At 42.7% G+C, this 21,033-nt stretch overlaps 1 protein-coding gene across 4 annotated transcripts in view; it reads left to right on the top strand.

Annotated features, from left to right (window-relative positions):
• The first annotated feature begins 20,056 nt into the window (after positions 1 to 20,056).
• Mtf2 (metal response element binding transcription factor 2) overlaps positions 20,057 to 21,033 on the top strand; it is a 57,637-nt gene continuing 56,660 nt past the window's right edge. For 2 of the 4 annotated variants that reach the window (XR_009381682.1, XR_009381683.1), the window contains exon 1: positions 20,057 to 20,332. The gene's annotated coding sequence lies outside the window, so the exon portion shown is untranslated. Of the gene's footprint in view, positions 20,333 to 20,598; positions 21,001 to 21,033 lie in introns of those variants that run through there. The other 2 variants (XR_009381681.1, XM_059274939.1) reach the window with 2 other exon arrangements.

Genomic DNA, 21,033 nt, shown 5'->3' on the forward strand with positions numbered 1-21,033 from the left:
CTAATAGAACTTTACTTAAAATGGGCAGTGATGGCACATGCTTTTAATCTCAGCACTTGGGAGGCAGAGGCAGATAGATCTCTCTGAGTTTGAGGCCAGCCTGGTCTACAGAGTGAGTTCCAGGACAGTCGGAGAAACGCTGTCTCAAAAACAAAACAAAACAAAACCAGAACTTTACTTAAAGAAGTTAGAACTAAAGCCGGGCGGTGGTGGCGCATGCACTCGGGAGGCAGAGCCAGGTGGATCTCTGTGAGTTCGAGGCCAGCCTGGACTACCAAGTGAGTTCCAGGAAAGGCGCAAAGCTACACAGAGAAACCCTGTCTCGAAAAACCAAAAAAAAAAAAAAAAAAAAAAAAAATTAAAAAAAAATAAAAGAAGAAGTTAGAACTAAGGCATCATTCAAACAAGCTTGTAAGCATTCATCTTTGGCACACCATGCTTACACAAGTCCTGTGGGGCCTCTTTGTCACCTGTCTTATCTTCATCAAACAAATTAGCCGTCTTGCCACCTGCTGCAGCAAACAAGCCCCAAGGAGCTCCTCCCAGGAGGCTGCCCGGTCAGTTCATCCATACCTAAAAACCCTGATTCCACATTTAAAACATTCTGACTTTACAATAACTTTCGATACAAAGGATGAACATGCTGCTTGCTGATGCTACAAATTTAAGAGCTTTAAAATAGAAGTTGAATTATCAAATTCTCTTTAAAAAAAAAAGAAAGAAAAGAAAAAGAAAACTTTGAAACTGAGGCTCGCTGGGCGGTGGTGGCGCATGCCTTTAATCCCAGCACTTTCGAGAGGCAGAGGCAGGCGGATCTCTGTGAGTTCGAGGCCAGCCTGGGCTACAGAGTGAGTTCCAGGAAAGGCACAAAGCTACACAGAGAAACCCTGTCTTGAAAAACCAAAAGAAAAAGAAAGAAAGAAAGAAAGAAAGAAAGAAAGAAAGAAAGAAAGAAAGAAAGAAAGAAAAGAAAAGAAAAGAAAAAAGAAACTGAGGCTCAATTACAGGCCAGCCCTGATTTGGTTAATAAACATATCAAAGAAACCTCCCAACAGGCTCACAAATTCTGCCACAAGACTTAAGTAAGTAAGTAAATAAATAAAGTCCCTGATCTTGACACTCTCCAGGTGTCTGTTCCATGGACAGACAGAACCTATGAAGAGCTCTTATGGACGTCGTTAATCTTCTACAAGCTATAAACGACAGGCAGTAAGGAGATGGCTGCCACCTTATTGCTTTCTCCATGACTTACGGAAACACAAATACTGACTAGGCCTCTAAATGTTTCAAATGTAAAAGTCAGGCTTTTCCTTTTCCAAGAACTAACGGCTTCCTACTGTGATAGGCAAACTCACAGTCAGGTTTCAACAGGAAAACAAACTCAAAACCACCATGTTGCTGCTGTTGAGCTGAAGTTGTTTTTTGCTGTTCCTTTATTCTCTAATGATGATCAAGAAAGACTTACTTTTCGGGGACTACTTTCAGCAATCAAGCAACTATGTCAGGCTATTAAGAAAAAAAATAAAGTTAAATGGATACAAAAATGGACAGAGTTTTAATGAAAAAAGACACATATAAAGCTTGAAATGGATGGATATGTACAGATGAAAAAGAAAGGTAAAAAGTTTATACAAATTGTAAGGGAGGTTAAAATGGATGGATATGTAAGTATGGAAAGAAAAAATATAAAAGATTTATACAAGTTGTAAGAAAGCTAAAATGACTGGATGTTTCCAGATGGCAAGGAAAGGTAAAAAATTTCTACAATTTGTGATAAAGGTTAAGATGGCTGGATGTTTTCAGAATCTTTAGTCCCAGCACTCTGAGGCAGAGGCAGTCAGATTTCTTTGAGTTCAAGGCCAGCCTGGTTTACATAGTGAGCTCCATGTCAGCCAGGGTTATGTAGAGAGACCAGGGTCAACAAACAAACAAAATAAATAAGATGATAATAAAATATTAAAACTTCCAGCTTGGTAGAGCAAGTTCCAGGACAGCTGAGGCTACATAGAGAAATCTTGTCCCCAAAACAAAAACCAACAAATAAAAACAAATATTAAAACTTTACCCAGGCTGGGCGGTGGTGGCACACACCTTTAATCCCAGCACTCGGGAGGCAGAGCCAGGCGGATCTCTGTGAGTTCGAAGCCAGCCTGGTCTACAGAGCGAGATCCAGGACAGGTACTAAAACTACACAGAGAAACCATGTCTCGAAAACACAAAGCACAAACAAACAAAAAAAACTTTAGCCCTGTGTTGGTGGTGGCACTCACCTTTAATCCCAGCACTCACAGAGGCAGGAAGATCTCTGAGTTCAAGGCCAGCCTGTTCTTCAGAGTGAATTCCAGGACAGCCAGGACTACTATACAGAGAAACCCCATCTCAGGAGAAAAAGAAAAAAAATTTCAAAGTTCACACATTGGTGTTAAGCCTCTACTTAAATCAATGGAGTTCTCATAAGTAATTAATCTAGTCTTGGTAACAGTTATAGGTACTGGCTCCGAAAGCTTTATTAAAATTATCACACTCATAAGCTCAAAATTTTTTTTTTTTTTTTTTTTTTTTTTTGGTTTTTCGAGACAGGGTTTCTCTGTGTAGCTTTGCGCCTCTCCTGGAACTTGCTTTGGATACCAGGCTGGCCTTGAACTCACAGAGTTCTGCCTGGCTCTGCCTCCCAAGTGCTGGGACTAAAGGCATGCGCCACCATCGCCCAGCTGTTTTTTGTTTTTTGAGACAGGGTTTCTTTGTGCAGCTTTGTGCCTTTCCTGGAACTTGCGAATATTGAATATTGAATATTGAATTTTTTTTTTTTGAGACAGGGTTTCTCTGTGTAGCTTTGGTGCATGTCCTGGATCTTGCTCTGTTGACCAGGCTGGCCTCGAAGTCACGGAGCTCCGCCTGGCTCTGCCTCCCGAGTGCTGGGATTAAAGGTGTGTGCCACCACCGCCCGGCAAAATTTTTTAATTTCCTTTGGTCATTTAAAAGGTTTTTTTTTTTGTGTGTGTGTGTGTGTGTGTGTGTGTGTGTGTGTGTGTGTGTGTTTATGAGGCTGGGCACATCTTTAACCCCAGACATCACTCAGGAGGCAGGGGCAGGTTGATCTCTCTGTTCAAGGCCAGGCTGATCTACATGGCAAGTTCCAGGACAGACAGAAGTACATAGAGACTGCTGTGGGTTGTTCTGTATGGCAAATGTGTTGCTAATTAATCAATAAAACACTGATTGGCCGTTGGCTAGGCAGGAAGTATAGGCGGGGCAAGGAGGAGAATAAAGCTGGGAAATGGAAGGCTGAGTCAGAGAGACACTGCCAGCCGCCACAATGACAAACAGCATGGGAAGATACCGGTAAGCCACGAGCCATGTGGCAAAGTATAGATTAATGGAAATGGATTAATTTAAGATATAAGAACAGTTAGCAAGAAGCCTGCCAAGGCCATACAGTTTGTAACCAATATAAGTCTCTGTGTTTACTTGGTCGGGTTTGAGCAGCTGTGGGACTGGCAGGTGAGAGAGATTTGTCCTGACTGTGGGCCAGGCAGAAAAACTCTAGCTACAAGAGACCTTATCTCAAAAATCAAAACAAAACAAATTTGCGTTTATGATTTTTCAGGCTTTATTTTTGTTATGACTCAAATATATGAGTCTGCTTGAGCTACTTACAGACACTTCCTGACTGCTTTCTCTGTTATGAGGGTCTCAAAACAGACAAAGGTCCTGCTCATACATCTTTTGTCAACTTTGGAAACTTCATGTCTCTCATGGCATTCACTATACCCCCAAAGATAAGCTGTAATTTAACGTGTTTTTCTATTGCTAAAATATCAAATACATAAACACAAGGGGAGAATAAGAGATGAACTGTTCAGGGGCAACTTGTCAAAGAAACTTCTACTTTACAATTTTTAATTGTTTCCTTCAATTTCGCACTGACACCTGAAGAAACACATCACAAGAAGCAAGGCATTTTATTTAAACTCATGGTTTTGTATAAACTCCCTCAAGGATGTAACCAAGCTCTGGGTCCTACTCTTTCATAATTTGGAGCCCAGGCTCCAAATCTGCGCCTTCTACAGATTTCTCTGGATTCCAACAAGATTGGTAAAGACATCCTGTGAACTGGCACCATAAGACATTGTGTTAACAGATGAGAGACACTTTCCTGAGTTTCTACCACATGTAAACTGCATGGTCACTTGTAATTGTCACCCCATTTACCAAACTTCTCTTACACTGTGATTTTTATCTCCTTGTATCCAGAGTAGATGTTAGAATGAACAGCCGTTTTGTTTGTTTGTTTTTTTAAGAAGTACTTTGACCTTGAAGAATCTTTGTGGAAAACAGTGATTGTTTACTGTGATTGTAGAATTGTTTTTCTGAAGGGGCATTGCAGCCATCCAATGACTTTGGTCACAAGATGCCTCATGTGATGCTTTTCTTTAGTAAGATGTGTAAACTAGATTAGGGACCTTGGTATGAAGAAATACTTTGTGTAACAACCAATAAATAGGCCTTTGTATGGCTGTTCAGGGTTCAGTCCATTAGAGAGGATGGACCTTCCTGCTGCCACATAGGCCTTAAAATTTCATCTTGGAGTTCCTTCTTTATTCAACTGACCTGCACTACACGGTGCACCCCAACATCTTCTGACTGTAATTCTTAGACAATAAGTGCATGCCAGGATTCCTGTTAATCAGACTGATCAAAACCATGAGAATCTGCTTTAGAAAAACTTAATTGTGTCCTGAGACAAATACCTACAAAAAGATTGGAGTGACTATTGGAGGTATCACAGCTGCCACAGTTACCATGGCCACTGCTGCAGCAGCCATAACGCGGTCTATCTAAATTGCAGCAACTGCAAATTCCTATCTTTAAAACATCACTACTGAATTACAAGAACAAACTCATATTGTCCAACAAATTCCTAAGAGATAAGACGCCCTTGGAGCTGTGGCCTTCTGGCTTGGAGAACATCAAGAAGCCCTTTGGCTCTGCCAGCAATTTCAGGGTAACACAAGTTTTCACACCTTCTTTGTCAACTATACTCAGAAAAACATTCCTAAACATCTTGAAGTGGTGTTCAATTCCCCTTTAGAACAACACATTTCTTACTTAAACAGCTTTCTCTCCAAATTAAAAGACACAGAGAACAAGCATAAGATGTGTCTCTATCTAGACTGACTGGATCAACACTTCCAGTTGGTTTTCAGGATGAGATCTAAAGATGTGTTCTTTTACCCGTCTGCCCCTTCCAAGTCCTGTCATACCTTTGCCACCTTTTCACAAGGACAACCTGAAATGAGGTGATGCTGACTAGGGCTGTCCTACAGTATACCATGCCTTGACCAACTCTACCTTCATGGACATGCTTCTTTAATAAAACTAAAGAGGAGATGTTGGTTGACTGGGCCTTGCTATGTGGCTCAGAATGGCTTCAAACCCAAAGTGCCTCAATCTCCTGAGTACTAGAATTATAGGCCTTTATTAGCACACCCATTTCTCAAAATCTATCTTTTTTGTTTCATTTGGGTTTTTGTTTTGTGTGGTGGTATTTTACTTGTACTGAAATGTGATTTTAATTGTATGTTAATAAATAAAGTTCCCCGGGGGTCAGAGCTATTAGAGCCATAGCAAGAGCATGGTGGTGGTGGTGGTGGTGGTGGTGGTGGTGGTGGTGGTGGCGGCGGCGGCGGCGGCGGCGGCGGCGGCGGCGGCGGCGCACGCCTTTAATCCCAGTACTTGGTAGACAGAGCTAGGTAGATCTCTGTGTGTTCAAGGATACAGCTAGCATTGAAGACACATGCCTTTAATCTCAATCCCAACCATAGAAGACCTGGAAGTCTCTACAGACAGGCAGTGACGAGGGCAGTCATGTGTTTGGGTTTACAACCAATGAGAAGGCAGAACAGAAAGGCTATAAAGACAAACACACAGGAAGTAGCTCCCTTTTCGGAGAGCTCTCTTGGCTGAAGCAGGAAGGGTAAGGCTCTTAGTTCTGACCTCTTGGCTTTCTTCTCTGAATCGGCCCTATGTTTCTTATTTAATAAGACGGTTGGTTACGTCTATAGTTTTGTTTTGTTTTCTTTGTTTGTTTGTGTTCAAGACAGGGTTTCACTGTGTTTTGTAGCCCTGGCTGTCCTGAAACACACTCTGTTGATCAGGCTGGCCTTGAACTCAGATATCTGCCTGCCTCTGTCTCCTGAATACTGGGATTAAAGGGATTCACCACCTCTGCCCAGCTCATCTACATTTTCTGCTGAGAAAACCAGAAAATTTCAGATACTACCAAGAAATCCCATCCTGCCAATGGAGATAGATAATGTATGCTTTCCCAAAGACGTCTTGCCAAGGACAGTGAAGAAGTTAGTGTACTTAGGGCCAAAACTCGGGATGTGTAACCCTGAGTTCTAGTACTCCCCCTCATTCCTAAATCTAAACAACACCCACCCCTGCAGTTAATCTGCTTTACAGCTTTGCTTAGAGAAGGAAATTCTTTAACTTCTAACTGTGTTTTAAGTCACTCTCTGCAAAAGTACTAAATATTCTGAATAGCTAGAAGCCTCTGGCTGTGAGCTAATGGACTTTGTGACCTAAAAGCAGTGGAGGATTCTACCCTTAAAAAACATTTCTCCTGTTACAGCCATTGGGGTGGTGAAATGTATAGAACCGATTGTGTTTCACTCCCTTTATTTCCATGCTTGTTGAAGGCAGGTTAATACTGTGGGAAACTATTCTGTTCTGGTATTTACACATAGAAAGTTTAAGTTCATTTCTGTACATGAATAGATTTATTCAAGGAACAGTTGGTTCCAATGTTTTCCGACCATATCCTTTGAAGTACAGTTGGTTCTGACAGAAGTAAACGTCACAGCAGTTTGTAAATATCACAGCAGTTTGTACTCTGAAACAAAATTAGACCAATGATTTTAACATTATTGTAAAATCTAATAGTCATCACTCACAGTTCACTATAAAACCAAAGTGAGAATTTAGGGAAGTAAGGATGTACTCTATGAAGAAATGGAAATGATCACTACTCATGACAAAAAGTCTTCAGTGAGGGCTGGGGATAACTCAGTCGGCTTTTTTTTTTTTTTTTTTTTTTTGGTTTTTCGAGACAGGGTTTCTCTATGTAGCTTTGGAGCCTTTCCTGGACTAGCTCTGTAGCCCAGGCTGGCCTCGAACTCACAGAGATCCTCCTGCCTCTGCCTCCCAAGTGTTGGGATTACAGGCGTGTGCCACCACCGCCCGGCTTGGCTTTTCTAGTATGCATAAATCCCTAGATTGGATCCATACCATAAGGTGAAAATAAAGAAAGGAAAAGATGGTCAGGAAGTAATGGCCATGCCTTTAATTCCAGCATTTTGGAGGCAGAGGCAGGTGGATCTCTGTGAGGACAGCCTGGTCTACAGACTGAGTTCCAGGATAGCCAGGGCTACACAGTGAAACTCTGTCTGGGGAAAAAAACCAAAATAAGAAGAAGAAGAAGAGGAAGAAGAAAAAGAAGAAAATAAAATAAAAATAGATTTTAAAAAAGGAGAGATAAAGATAATTTGAAAACCTTAGTTTAATAAACAAAGATTATAGAATTCAGTTTAGGAGAATTATATAGACCGGGTCCTCCCCAAACTTGTCAATAAAATCCATTTTTGTTTCATTTTGCTTTTTGAGGCATTGTCTCATGTATATCAGACTGGCCTCAAATTTCTGATGTTCCTACTGCCTCTGTCTCCCAAGTGCTGGGACTGCAGGTTCACTTCAACCCTAGCTGTTACTCTTCCTGCTTTCCATCAGACATAAACAATGGAACAGCAGCAACAAAAGGCCTAGATGAACCTGACTGAGTTGATTAAGGAAAAGTGACAGTTACTGTTTTGTTTGTTTTGGTAAGGGTTTTTCCTTTGGTTTTTGTTTTGTTTTGTTTTTTTGAGACAGGGTTTCTCTCCTGGCTGTCCTGGAACTTGCTCTGTAGACTGGGTAGCCTTGAACTCAGAGCTCTTGTCTGCCTCCCAAATGCTGTAATTAAAGGTGTGCGCCACCATATCCAGCTGTTTGCTTGCCTCTTTTGTTTTCTTCAAGACAATAAAAAATGAAATTGCCTCAAAAAATACTTGAATCTAGGTGGGAAGGCCTATAATTTGGGTACTTTCTGTGCTGAGTCAGAGTATTTGTCAAGAAAAAAGGAGAGGAAAAAGAGGAAAGGAGAGGAAAGGAAAGGACTGGTTGAGAGGGCAAGATTCAGTGTAAACCAACAGATCTGGAGACAAATAATGTAGTTCCCGCACAGGGGTCATCAGTACCATGGATGTCAGTACTGTAGAGAGCGCCCAGAAAAGCCCACGCTTTGTCAATTTGGGAGCTTTCAAATGCTCTCACTGACAACACTTAAGTCCTTTCATGGTCTCATCAAACCAGAACTTTATAAATGTACTGTATGGGTTTTATTTTTATTTATTTCTGTTTTATCTCTTTCTCTTTTTTGTGCATGGGTTTTAAATAACTATTTTTCCCCTTCAGTGTTAAGGATTGAATCTAGAGCTTGGCATATGGCAGGTAAATGCTGTATCTCTGAGCTACATCTATGGCCCCCAACTTTCCCCTTTTTGGAGCTCCAAACACAGTACTCACCATGGTAGTTATGGTGATGGCTGAAGGGGCAGCCATGATGATTTTTTTGGAATAGTCAGTTTTGGAATGATAGAAACTGGTAGAATTCCTTGGTCACAAAACAGGATTCATACAAATGACCTTGCTCAATCAATCAGGAATAGTGCTGAGGTGCATATTGGGCAGTCACCCTAGAATCAGGAATAGCTACGGCACCCTGTGTCTGCATCCTGGGAGGCCCAGAGTAAAAGAGACTTCAGAATCAATACCCTCACTCTACCTCTATGAGTTACTGCCAGCCTTTCCCCACACAGGTGCCCGTTTTTCAATGGGAGTGTCTGTCCTTTGCTGTTTTGGAATAGAGTTTGGTCTCAACTCTTTTTTTTTTTTTTTTGCCTTTGTTGCCTAAAAAAAATCTAATAGGAACTACAATGATTTTGGCAACTACAACAATGAACTTTTGGACCTGTAAAGGGAAGAAACTTTCAAGGCAGAAGTTCCACCCAATATTTGTTGTTGTTGTTGTTATTCAAGACAGGGTTTCTCTTGTGTGCTCCAGGATGTCCTGGAATTCACTCTGTAGACCAGGCTGGCCTCAAACCCAGAGAGCCACCTGCCTCTGCCTCCCAGGTGCTGGGGTTAAAGGCATGGGCTACTACCTCCAGCAAAGCCAATATCTTGCCAAGCCATGAAGTCAAGGTGCCTAAGATGGTTTCAGGAGCAGAATTGGCTACGGCAATGACAGGCTTTGTTTCCAGGACTAAAGCTTAGTGTGTCAGGAGAGCCAGAGAAGTGAGAAGTTTATAACAGACTTTGTGAACATAGCCAGGCACAGTAGTGCCAAGGACTAGGTGCTACAAAGACAGACATGTTTTAGACAGTACTTAGATGTGTAGGCAAAAAGAACATCCACTGTGTATGCTAAGTAGGTTTGTTCAGCTGGAGCTTCCTGCTCGCCCTTGCGTGGACTGGGAAGCCCCATTGCTCCTCTCTCTCTTACTCTGCCTACTCAGAGAGTCTCCAAACAAAAGAAAGGCACCAAAAGTTCTGTGTTCTTGGTGGCTACTGCAGCTTCCTCCCCTGATCCCACCAGCTACCCAAGTCCCCACCTAAAGTGCTCAGCTTTTGACCATATTGGGCACAAACCCAGCTTGTGGTGGACATGTCATCACCCTTCACCTACAATCTATAAAATCTTCCTGCCTTAGATCAGGCAGGACTTCTCTGGCCTTGATCTCTGAGACCAGTGAATCTGCCTGGGAGTTGCTTTGCCCTTAATAAACCTGTTATGCTTTTTCAGTTAAGCTTGATCTGGCTTACTACGTCAATGAAGAAACATTATTGGGGCAGAAAACCTATTAAAGTACTCTCCCAACCAAGCTATACCCCCAGCCTTACTTATTTATCTTGGTTTTCCTTGATATGTCTTGAATAGCTTAGGTTAACTTTGAACATGCTATATAGCAGAGAATAACTTCATATTCATAATCCTCCTGCCTCTACCTTTTAAGTGTTGTGATTACAGGTGTGTGTCACCGTGCCTGGCATATTTTGGTTTCTGTTCTGTTGGAAATGTAAAAGGGGAGTACATATTTTTACATGCACATTATTGTTAATTGGATTGGTATATTTATGACAATGAACACACGTATCAGAGAGAGAGAGAGAGATTTGACATATTTCGGGTCTCTGTTTCTAGGCATCCACAGGGCAAGGTTGCTGGCTTCTACTTGTTCAGACTGCTGTTGTGATTCCTGCAATCAAAATGCTCATCAGTATGGGGTTGGAGAGATGGCTCAGTACAATTCCTGGTAGTGTGGAGCTGGTGCCTCTTTTGTGGACCAACAGAGGAAATGACAATGATCACTTATGAGCCATGGTTTGCCCACAGAAGGATACTGAGATAGGAACTGGGACAGGTTGACTCAGCAGGTAATGGTGACAAGCTTGAATACCTGAGTTCAATTCCTGGGATCCACATGGTGGAGAGAAGAGACTCCTGGAAATTGTCTTCTGATCTCCATTTGAGTGTGTGCCATGGCCTGTAAACATGCACACAAAACAAATAAACAATTGTAATAAGAAATTGAGGAGTTGAAGAGATAATGAGGAGGTTAAGAGCACTGGATGCTATTCAAAAGGACCCAGGTTCATTCCCAGAACCCACATGAAGGCTAACAGCCATCTATAATTCCAATTCCAGGGTTGCTGATTCTCTCTTCTGGCTTCTGTGGGCACTGAATTCATGTGGTATGCACACATACATGCTGGCAAAACAGCCATATACATGAAAATAATTTTTTTTTCTTGGAGCTGAGGATCGAACCCAGGGCCTTGTGCTTCCTAGGCAAACACTCTACGACTGAGCTAAATCCCCAACCCTGAAAATGAATTTTTAGAAAATGTTTAAAAAAAGAAACTGAAAGTAGTGGGACAAGATGGTTCTTTGGTGCTTGTGGGGGGCCCACAGAGGCTCCCTAATAAGGCCTTACTCAACGTCAGAGAATCTGAGCTTGCTTTACCCAGCAGGGCTGCATAATAGGATGATTTGGCCACAGGCGTGGTTACCAGGCGTTTTGAAGGGTCTACACTTGGCTGTACATTGTGCTTTGATTTTGAAATGGGGAGGTCTTTTGACGCTCCCCTTGGTACTGTATAAAATCCCTATTAGAATAAATCTCGAGGTGGCTGGGTATTGATCCAGGGCCCTCCTGAAGCTATCCTGTGTCTCTGTCTTTCTTGACATTTCTGCCTATATTTCTTTTTCTTTTTTTTTTTTTTCCGAGACAGGGTTTCTCTGTGTAGCTTTGCGCCTTTCCTGGGACTCACTTGGCAGTCCAGGCTGGCCTCGAACTCACAGAGATCCGCCTGCCTCTGCCTCCCGAGTGCTGGGATTAAAGGCGTGTGCCACCACCGCCCGGCTTCTGCCTATATTTCTAATACTTCCTCACTCCTCTCTGCTCCCCCCAAGAACCCTTTGACAGGTTGGAGCTGGACTCTGACAGGTGCTATTTAAGATTAAGGAGCTCACCCCATTCAATAAACTAATGAAAGCTTATTGTGAATGACAAGGCTTGCCAACCAAGCAGTTATAGATTTCAATCTGATGGACAGTCAGTAGATGGAACAGACACACATGCAGACTTGGCAATGGAGAATGAAGACACACTGATGTGTTCTGGCAGCAGATGGGAGATGTCAGTGAAAAGACCCTTTACTTGCTGCTACTTCAGAGTTCTGTGCCTACAGATCACAAATTCATCCTCAGTTGTAAAACTGCGATTTCGAGCATGATGTGATGCCAGAATTAGCGAAGCTGAGGCAGGAGGATAGCAATAAATTTGAAGTCACTCTCATCTACATAACCATCTCTCAAAAAAACAGAAATAAAAGTTCTTAAGCAGTTGTGGTGGGTAGTTTTATGTCAACTTGACATAAGCTAAAGTCATCTGAGAAGAGAGAACCTTAATCAAGAAAATGCCTCTATAATATCAGGTTGTAGGCAAGCCTATAAAGGCATTTTCTTAATTAGTAATTGATAGAGGAAGGTCCAGCCCGTTGTGTATGGTGCCATCCCTGGGTTGGTGTTCCTGGACTCCAGGCTGAGCTGGGCAATAGTGATGCATGTCTTTAATCCTAGCATGCAGGGAGGCAGAAGCAGGTGGATCTCTGTGAGTTCAAGACCAGCCTGGTCTACAGAGTGAGTTCCAGGACAACCAGGCCAACACAAAGAAACCCTGTCTCAAAAAAACAAAAACAAAAACAACAACAACAAAAAAGGAAGCAGGCTGAGCAAGTCATGGGGAGCAAGCCAGTAAGCAGCACCCTCCATGGCCTCTGCATCAGCCCCTGCTTCCTGCTTCCCGTTTCCTCCTCTGCTTTAGTTCTTGTCCCGACTTCCTCCAATGATGACTACCAATATGGAATTGTAAGCCAAATAAACCTTTTCCTCCCCAGTTTCTTTTAGTATTGGTGTTTTATCACAGCAATAGTGAACCTAATTAAGACACCAATCAACCAAAATCACACAAACAAAAAACCTAAAACCCACTACCAAAAAAAAAGAACACTGATGGGCATGGTGGTATTGCAAGTTTGAGCTTTGCCTGGCCTATATAACAAGGTCCAGGCTAGCTAGGACCTCATACTGAGCCCCTTATCTTAAACAAATAAACAAACAAATACCAAATCTCCAAAACAAAACTACAATGAAACTCTTACAATTTTGTTCCCCTGCATTTGATCACTACTTGTGGTACTCTGAATAAGTAATGGCCCTATAAGTTCACATATTTGAATGCTTGGTTCTTTTTTTTTTGTTTTTTTGTTTTTTGTTTTTTCGAGACAGGATTTCCCTGTGTAGCTTTGCGCCTTTCCTGGAATTCACTTGGTAGACCAGGCTGGCCTCGAACTCACAGAGATCCTCCTGGCTCTGCCTCCCGAGTGCTGGGATTAAAGGCGTGTGCCACCACCGCCCGGCGAATGCTTGGTTCTTATTTGATGGAACTGTTTGGGAAGGATTAGGAGGTATGGCTTTTTTTGGGGGAAGGTGTATCACTGGAGGTGGGCTTTAAGGTTTCAAAAGCCCTTGCCATTCATAGTTAGCTTTCTCTCTGCCTTCTGCCTGTTGACTGGGATGTAAATTCTCAGCTACTATTCCAGCACCATGACTGCCTGCCTGTTGCCATGCTCCCTACCACGATGGTTATGGATTCACCCTCTGAAGCTATAAGCACCCATTAAATGTTTTCTTCTATAAGTTACCTTGTTCATGGTGTCTTATCACAGCCCACAGGCCCTGGGCTGGAGAGTTCATTGTAGGGAGCCAGTATGCCAGCCACACCCCTGTATAAGGTAGGGACTGGGGAATGCTGGGAGAGCCTGCAGGCCAGGTCCAGCTTTGATGTGTTAAACCTCAGCAGGTTGTCCCAGGCTTGAAACAGTTGTAACCACTGCACAATTTTAGTCTGCTTACTGTCATCATTTAGGGACCTAAAGTGACAACATTCTTCCCCCCCCCCCCCCCCCCCCCGACAGGGTTTCTCTTTGTAGCCTTGGCTGTTCTGGAAGTGACAACATTCTATGGCAACACAAATTTCCATGACTTCCACAATAGAGATCAGAAGATGTGTTCAAGATTCTAGGTTGTTATAGATATTACCTCTCCTTCCATTTTCTATGTCAAAGTTACAGGGCCAACTACAGGGGTGCAGGAGCAGAGTTTCACTGTGTGTCTAGAAGAAAGAAGAAACAATGCTTGAAAAACAAGTAGCAACATAAAGAGTACAGTTTATTCTAACTAGAGTTACTTTGTTTTATCCTTTGAGGGATTTGACACCTATTTCTAAGTCTGACTCTACTATGTCTTGTGTAATTAGTACAGATTTTGAAGCCCATGTTTATAGGTTTCATTACCTTTTATCATGACTCCTTTAGTTCTTTGAGTACCAGTTTTCTTAAGTTACATGTTGGTTCTAACTTTATACTCAGATGTGTACATAGGAAAAAACCCTTTCTAAGAAATGGAAACATGGGGGGCTGGAGAGATGGCTCAGTGGTTAAGAGCACTGGCTGCTCTTCCAGAGGATCTGGGTTCAATTCCCAGAACCTACATGGCAGTTTCACAACCGTCTGTAACTCCAGTTCCAGGTGATCTGGCACCATCACACAAACACACATGCAGGTAAAACACCAAAGCACGTAAACATAAATAAATCTTTTTTTAAAAGTAGAGATGTCATAGAGCTCTTTAATTTACAATTAGAACACTTTTCATGACCAAAGGTACCAAAAGTTAGATCAGTAAGTAAAAAGCAGATTGTGTTTCTATATAATAATTTTTAAATTATGGCACCCCACCCCGATCTGCATTTTGTCTTTCAGAGTTTTTTTTTTAATTATTACTGTGTGGGCCAGGCATGGTGGCACATGCCTTTAGTCCCAGCACTTGGGAGGCAGAGGCAGGCAGATCTTTGTGTGTTGGAGGCCAGCCTAGTCTACAAAGGGAGTTCCAGGTCAGCTAGGGCTGTTACACAGAGAAACCCTGTATCGAAAAACAAAAACAAAACAAAACAAAATTATTACTGTATGGGGTGGGGGGAAGAGAGGGAAAGAGAGAGACAGACAGAGACAGAAACATATCTATACAAAGAGAAACAGAGAGACAGGGAGACAGAGACAGAGAGTAGGTGTATACATGCTCTTGTAGAGGTCAGAATACAATTTTGGGAGTTAGTTCTCTCCTTTCACCATGATATCCAGGGATCAAACTCAGGTCATTAGGTGCAACAAACATTTTTGGCCACTGACCCACCTTGCTGGGCTTTTATTTATTGTTGTTATTATTATTATTATTACTGAGACTGGGTCTTATGAAGCCCACTGTGGCTTTGAATTCACTCTGTCACAGAAGATAATTGCAAACTTCTTATCGCTTGCCTCCACTTTCTCACTTCTGAGATTCTGGGTGAGTGCCACCGTGCCTGGTATATACGGTACTGAGGTTGGAACCTAGACATGCTACACAAGCATCCAGCTGAACTTCATCCCAGCCACCCAGCCACTTTCAATTGCCTAAAGTCAACTGTGACCTGAAAATATTAAATGAAAAAAATTCCAGAAATAAAAATAACTTTTGTTTTATTTTTTAATTTTTTTTTCAAGACAGGGTTTCTTTGTATAGCTTTGTCTATCCTAGAACTTGCTCTATAGATCAGGCTGGCCTCAAACTCAGAAATCTACCTGCCTCTGCCTCCTGAGTTCTGGGATTAAAGGTGTGCACCACCACCACCTGGCTTATTTTTAAGATATTTATGGGGACACGTATCTGTGTTGGGGCATGTGCAGTGGAGAGTGTGGTTCTGGAGGTGGCCAGCGGTGTCAGATTCCCTTGGAGTTGGAGTTACAGGTATTGTGAACCAACAGGATCCTCTGCAATAGTAGTATGCGTCCTTAGTTGCTGAGCCATCTCTCCAGCATCCACGGTAAGTTTTAAATTGTATACTATTCTGAGTAGCTTCACCAAGTCTCACAGTGTCCCACTCTGCTCTGCCTGGGATGGGAATCATGCCTTTATACTGCATGCATGTCCATGCTGTTTACACTACCTGCTACACTCTACAGAGTCTCTCAGTCATCCAGCTGTCCTGAATTGTGGTGTTAGTGTTCAAGTAACTTTTATTTTACTTAGTAATGGCACCAAAGTGCAAGTTTAATAAGGAAAGACAAAAAGGCTGAGATTGCTCAAGTCTCTAAGAAATTTTAGGGGAAGGGAGAGGAAAGATGGAGAGACTACCTTCACTTTTTTATTTATTTATTTATTCTTTTGTTTTTATACTTTTATTTGTATGTATTTATGTATGTATGTTACATCTGGTGGCCAGAGAGGACGTTGGAATTCATGGAGGTTGAATTACAGGCAGTTGTGAATGGCCTTGATGTGGGTGCTGGGCACTGAAATCAGGTCCTCTGGGAGAGGAGAAAGTGAGTGCTTTTAACTACTAAGCCATCTCTCCAGACCTGAAAAATATTTTCTTTCTTTTTATTTATTTATTTATTTATTATGTACACAGAAGAGGGAGCCAGATCTCATTACAGATGGTTTTGAGCCACCATGTGGATGCTGGGAATTGAACTCAGGACCTCTGGAAGAGCAGTTGGTGCTCTTAACCTCTGAGTCATCTCTCCAGCCTCTGAAAAATATTTTCTAAAAGCAAATTCAAATAGTAAAGCTGATCAACTCAGGATGCTGTATTGGTTAGAATTCTCTGGAGGAACAGAACTTGTACGTGTATGATTTATTAGAATGGCTTATGGGCTGTGGTCTGACCACTTCAACAATGCCTGTCCCTGGGTGGAAAAGCCAAGAATCTGGTAGCTGTTCTCAGCTCTTCTTCAGTCTACTTTTATTTATTTTTTGACCCAGGGTTTCACTCTGGCCCAGGCTAACCTTAAGTTCACGATGTATCCCAGTCTGACAAAGAACTCACACTAGGACTCTAATTTCAGCCAAGTGCAGGGATTATGGGTAAGAGCCACCACATCTAGCTGATTTTTTTATTACAACATATTATAGTTTTATAATTATTGCCAATCTTTTCCTGAATTTAATATATAAATTACACTTTTTCATTAGTGTGTTTGTGTAAGAAAAAGTACATGAGAGTTCATTGCCATATGAAGTCTATATGAAGTTCAGGCATGCAATGGGGTCTACCCTCTGAGGATAAAAGGGACCACAGTGTTAAAGTTTTTGAGATTGAAATGGCTGCTCAGAGGCACTGAATTACAGGAAACGATGAAGACGAGGTGCTGTAGGATGGTCTGTATGTCAAATGTGTTGTTGATTGGTCAATAAATAAATCACTGATTGGTCAGTGGCCAGGCAGGAAGTATAGGCGGGACTAACAGAGAGGAGAATTGAGAGAACAGGAAGCTGGGTGAAGGAGACACTGCCAGCCGCCATCAGGACAAGGAAGATGTAAAGTACCGGTAAGCCACAAGCCACGTGGCAAGGTATAGATGAATAGAAATGGATTAATTTAAGCTGTAAGAACAGTTAGCAAGAAGCCTGCTACGGCCATACAGTTTGTAAGCAATATAAGTCTCTGTGTTTACTTGGTTGGGTCTGAGTGGCTGTGGGACTGGCGGGTGAGAGAGATTTGCCCTGACCGTGGGCCAGGCAGGAAAACTCTAGCTACAACGAGGCTTGATGACTACTTAACAGGAATCTCAAGAACAATTAGACCAAGTTCTATCCAAGACTGATGATCTACAAATCAGATGTGGTTGCAAAGCAAATACATTTCTTTATGTATAATTATCTTTAACCAATTTTGAACTGCATCTACTTTGTTTCACTCAAAACCTTCAATCAATACAGGAAATACATTAGATAAATTTATAAGGAACTGTGTTATAATGAGCCAAGTGTGGTAGTACATGTCTGAAATACCAGCACTTGAGAGGTGAAGGCAAGAGGATTGAGGAATTCAAGATCAACCTGGGATACATGAGAATCCTGTCTCCAAACATCAACAACCACCAAACTATGAAATAATGGAATTATAGTAGTGAGACTGGAAAGTTACATACAGAGAGGCTGCAATAAGAAGAAAAAACAGGGCTGGAGAGATGGCTCAGAGGTTAAGAGCACTGACTGCTCTTCCAGAGGTCCTGAGTTCAATTCCCAGCAACCACATGGTGGCTCACAACCATCTGTAATGAGATTTGGTGCCCTCTTCTGGCCTACAGGGATACATGCTGTATACATAATAAATAAATAAATCTTAAAAAAAAAAAAAAAAAAAGAAGAAGAAAAAACAGGCCAGGTGGTGGTGGCATACGCCTTTAATCCCAGCACTCCGGAGGCAGAAGCAGAAGGATCTTTGCGAGTTTAAGGCCATCTTGGTCTACAGAGCGAGTTCCAGGACAGGCTCCAAAGCTACACAGAGAAACCCTGCCTCAGAAAAAACAGAAGAGTGGAAAGGAATGGTTAACACATTTAAAAATATTTAAGCTAGGTGTGATGGTTCACACTTAAAATAACAGTAATCAAGAGGCAGAAGCAGGAGGATCAGGAGCTCAGGGCCAGCATTAGTTACATAGCTAATATGAGACCAGCTTGGGCTACATAGGACCCTGTATTGAGAGAAAAAGAGAGAGAGCAACAGAGACACAGAGAGACAAAGAGAGAGACACACAGAGAGATAGAGAAAGACTGAAATGTACTGAATAAAATATTGTATAATACAAAGCTAGGCATGATGGCGTATACCTTCAATCCCAGCACTGAGGAGGCAGAGGCAGGCACTCTGTGAGTTTGAGGTCATCCTGGTCTACGAAGTGAGAGACAGCCAGAGCTACATAATGGAGATTCTGTCTTGAAAAAAAGAAAGAAAAAAAAAAATATCTATAGTGTAATATGAATATGCTTATTTGCCAGATTTTTCAGAATATAAGTAAAGGGGACTTTTTTTTTTGTTTGGTTTTTCAAGACAGAGTTTCTCTGTGTAGCTCTGTCTTGGAACTAAGTCTGTAGACCAGGTTAGTCTCAAACTCAGAGAGATCCTGAGTGCCTCCCAAGTGCTGGGATTAAAGGCATGTGCCACCATTGCCCTTCAAGGGAACTCTTGAAATATGTATGAGTGAAAGGAATGTAGGTCACAAGAGGTATTTGCGGTGATATTGAGTTCCCCAAAATATTGTGCACCCTAATAAACTTATCTGGGGTCAGAGAACAGAACAGCCACCAGATACAGAGGCCAGAAAATGGTGGTGCACACACCTTTAATCTTAGCATTCCGAAGGCAGAGATCCATCTGGATTTCTGAGTTCAAAGCCACACTGGAAACAGTCAGGCATGGTGACTCGCGCCTTTAATTCCAGGAAGTGATGGCAAGAAGCAGAAAGTTATATAAGGCGTGAAAACCAGGAACTAGAGCTGCTTATGCTTTTAGGCTTTTAGCAGCAGTTCAGCTGAGACCCATTTGGATAAGGACTCAGAGGCTTCCAGTCTGAGGAAACAGGATCAGCTGAGGAACTGGCAAGATGAGGTGGCTGTGGCTTGTTCTGCTTCGCTGATCTTCCAGCATTCACCCCAATACCCAGCTCCAGGTTTGTTTTTATTAATAAGACCTTTTAAGATTTGTGCTACAGGTACTTTTTCAGAGAGAGAAAAATACAGTATTGACTTTCTCTGTGACGTAATCTGCGATAAAAATATGACTCTGAAAATATAAAGGTATTACAGGTGTTTCTACAGGTGTCGGGTTACATCTATATATAAGTCAAAGAGATAAGTGTGTCCTCCGTTTATCAGTTGGAACTCTGGTCCACAGCTAACAATATTATGAAGTTCTGTGTTCCTACAATCAACTGCTTTGCAGGAGAGTATGCTCAGGTTTTGTTACAATTAGGAAAGGTCATGAAGCAGGAAAACAGAAAAAAGAAGTCCCTTTCGTTGTCAGAGGAAAAAAAGAGTGAGACTCTCCTATACAGATTCCAAATAAACTTGGATTTGGAGAGTAATCATTGAATGAAATTTGACATCCAAGGTTTCCTCCCCACTTATGTGAATTCTAATAGCAGGCCTCCCGGGTGAAGGTAAGAGAAAAGTACTTTTTCATTTAATATCTCCACAGAAAGGAAATCAGCCTAGCGAGATGTACTGACCAATATCCCATTTCTGAGGACGTAAAAAAAATGCACAGGATAGGTTGGACACGACCTCTCCTTTAAAGAAGATCGCACAGCGAGCATCAGCGTCCCCAAGCGCTGCGCTCACTATTGTGTCTGCACTGGCAGCAGCAGAACTTAGTCCCACCGCGACATTAAAGAGTCCCTCTTTGTTCAGCGCTGGTCCGGGACGTAGGGCGCGGTGTTCTTCCGCGCTCGCTGCGCAGTCCCCGCCCCTCTGCGGCCCTGGAGAGCTGCCATTCGGCCTTGGAGTAGCTCCGCGCTCCCAGAATGCACCGGTAGTCCGCGGGAAACCAAAATGGCGAAGGGCTGTAACGAAGTGGTCTGTGTTTGAGGCCGGTGTGAGAACGCACACTCTCCTCTCCAACCCTCGTCCCCAAGGAGTTCGGGGTGTGTGTGTGCGTGTGCGCAGGGTTCCCGCTGGGGCGGGTGCCCAGGGAGTGCCCGGACTCGCGGGGAAGCGTCCTCGGGGACGTGATTGCTTCTATTTTCCTGTATGAAGCGGTTGGCACCACTTAAGTGACCGAATGAGGTGAGAGACCTTGGCCTGGGAACCGACTCTTTGAGAGGAGGTAGAGATGGGGGAGAGACGAAAGGAAGCAAAAGAAAGGGGAAAGATGGAGGATCCGGCTTTGGGTAAGGGACTCCTGTGCGGGGGTGTTTTTGCATTGATGCATGTGTTGAAAGAATGGATGGAAAGGAGTACTCAGTGGAATGTTGATAAAAATAGGGACAGGAGGAACGAGCAGGGCGTTCGGGGAGTCGGTTGATGGAACTAGAGTCGTTGAGACAGGGAAGCTGTGTTTGGAGGGCAGGAAGGAACCCGAGGGCGGGAGACGGTTGGAGGGGCAGGATGAACCTGGTGATGAGGGGGTGGGGAACTGGGGGGTGGAACCGTCAAAATGTGGGGAGTCCAGTAGAGGGGCTGCCTGGCATTTTAGGGGGCGCTAAGGGAAGTAGCAATATGGAACCCGACAGTGCTAGAATTGTGTTGAATAGGTAGGTATATAGTTCTCTAGTGGACGGGCCTGATACAGTGTAAGGATGAGGGAAATAGTCTGGAAAGCAAATCTTGGAAGCTTAAAGGGAACAAGTGGGAGGTGAATTGATATAGGGGAAGAGATTTTCTTATTAGGAGGCATTTCTTCTGTTCAATTTAAGTTTCCTCCCCAGATATTTTTATTCATCGTCACAACCTAGGTAATTACTAAACCAGGCTGTCTTAACATATTT

This window comes from Peromyscus eremicus, chromosome 10 (genome assembly GCF_949786415.1).
Source record: "Peromyscus eremicus chromosome 10, PerEre_H2_v1, whole genome shotgun sequence".
In the NCBI taxonomy this organism is placed as follows: domain Eukaryota; kingdom Metazoa; phylum Chordata; class Mammalia; order Rodentia; family Cricetidae; genus Peromyscus; species Peromyscus eremicus.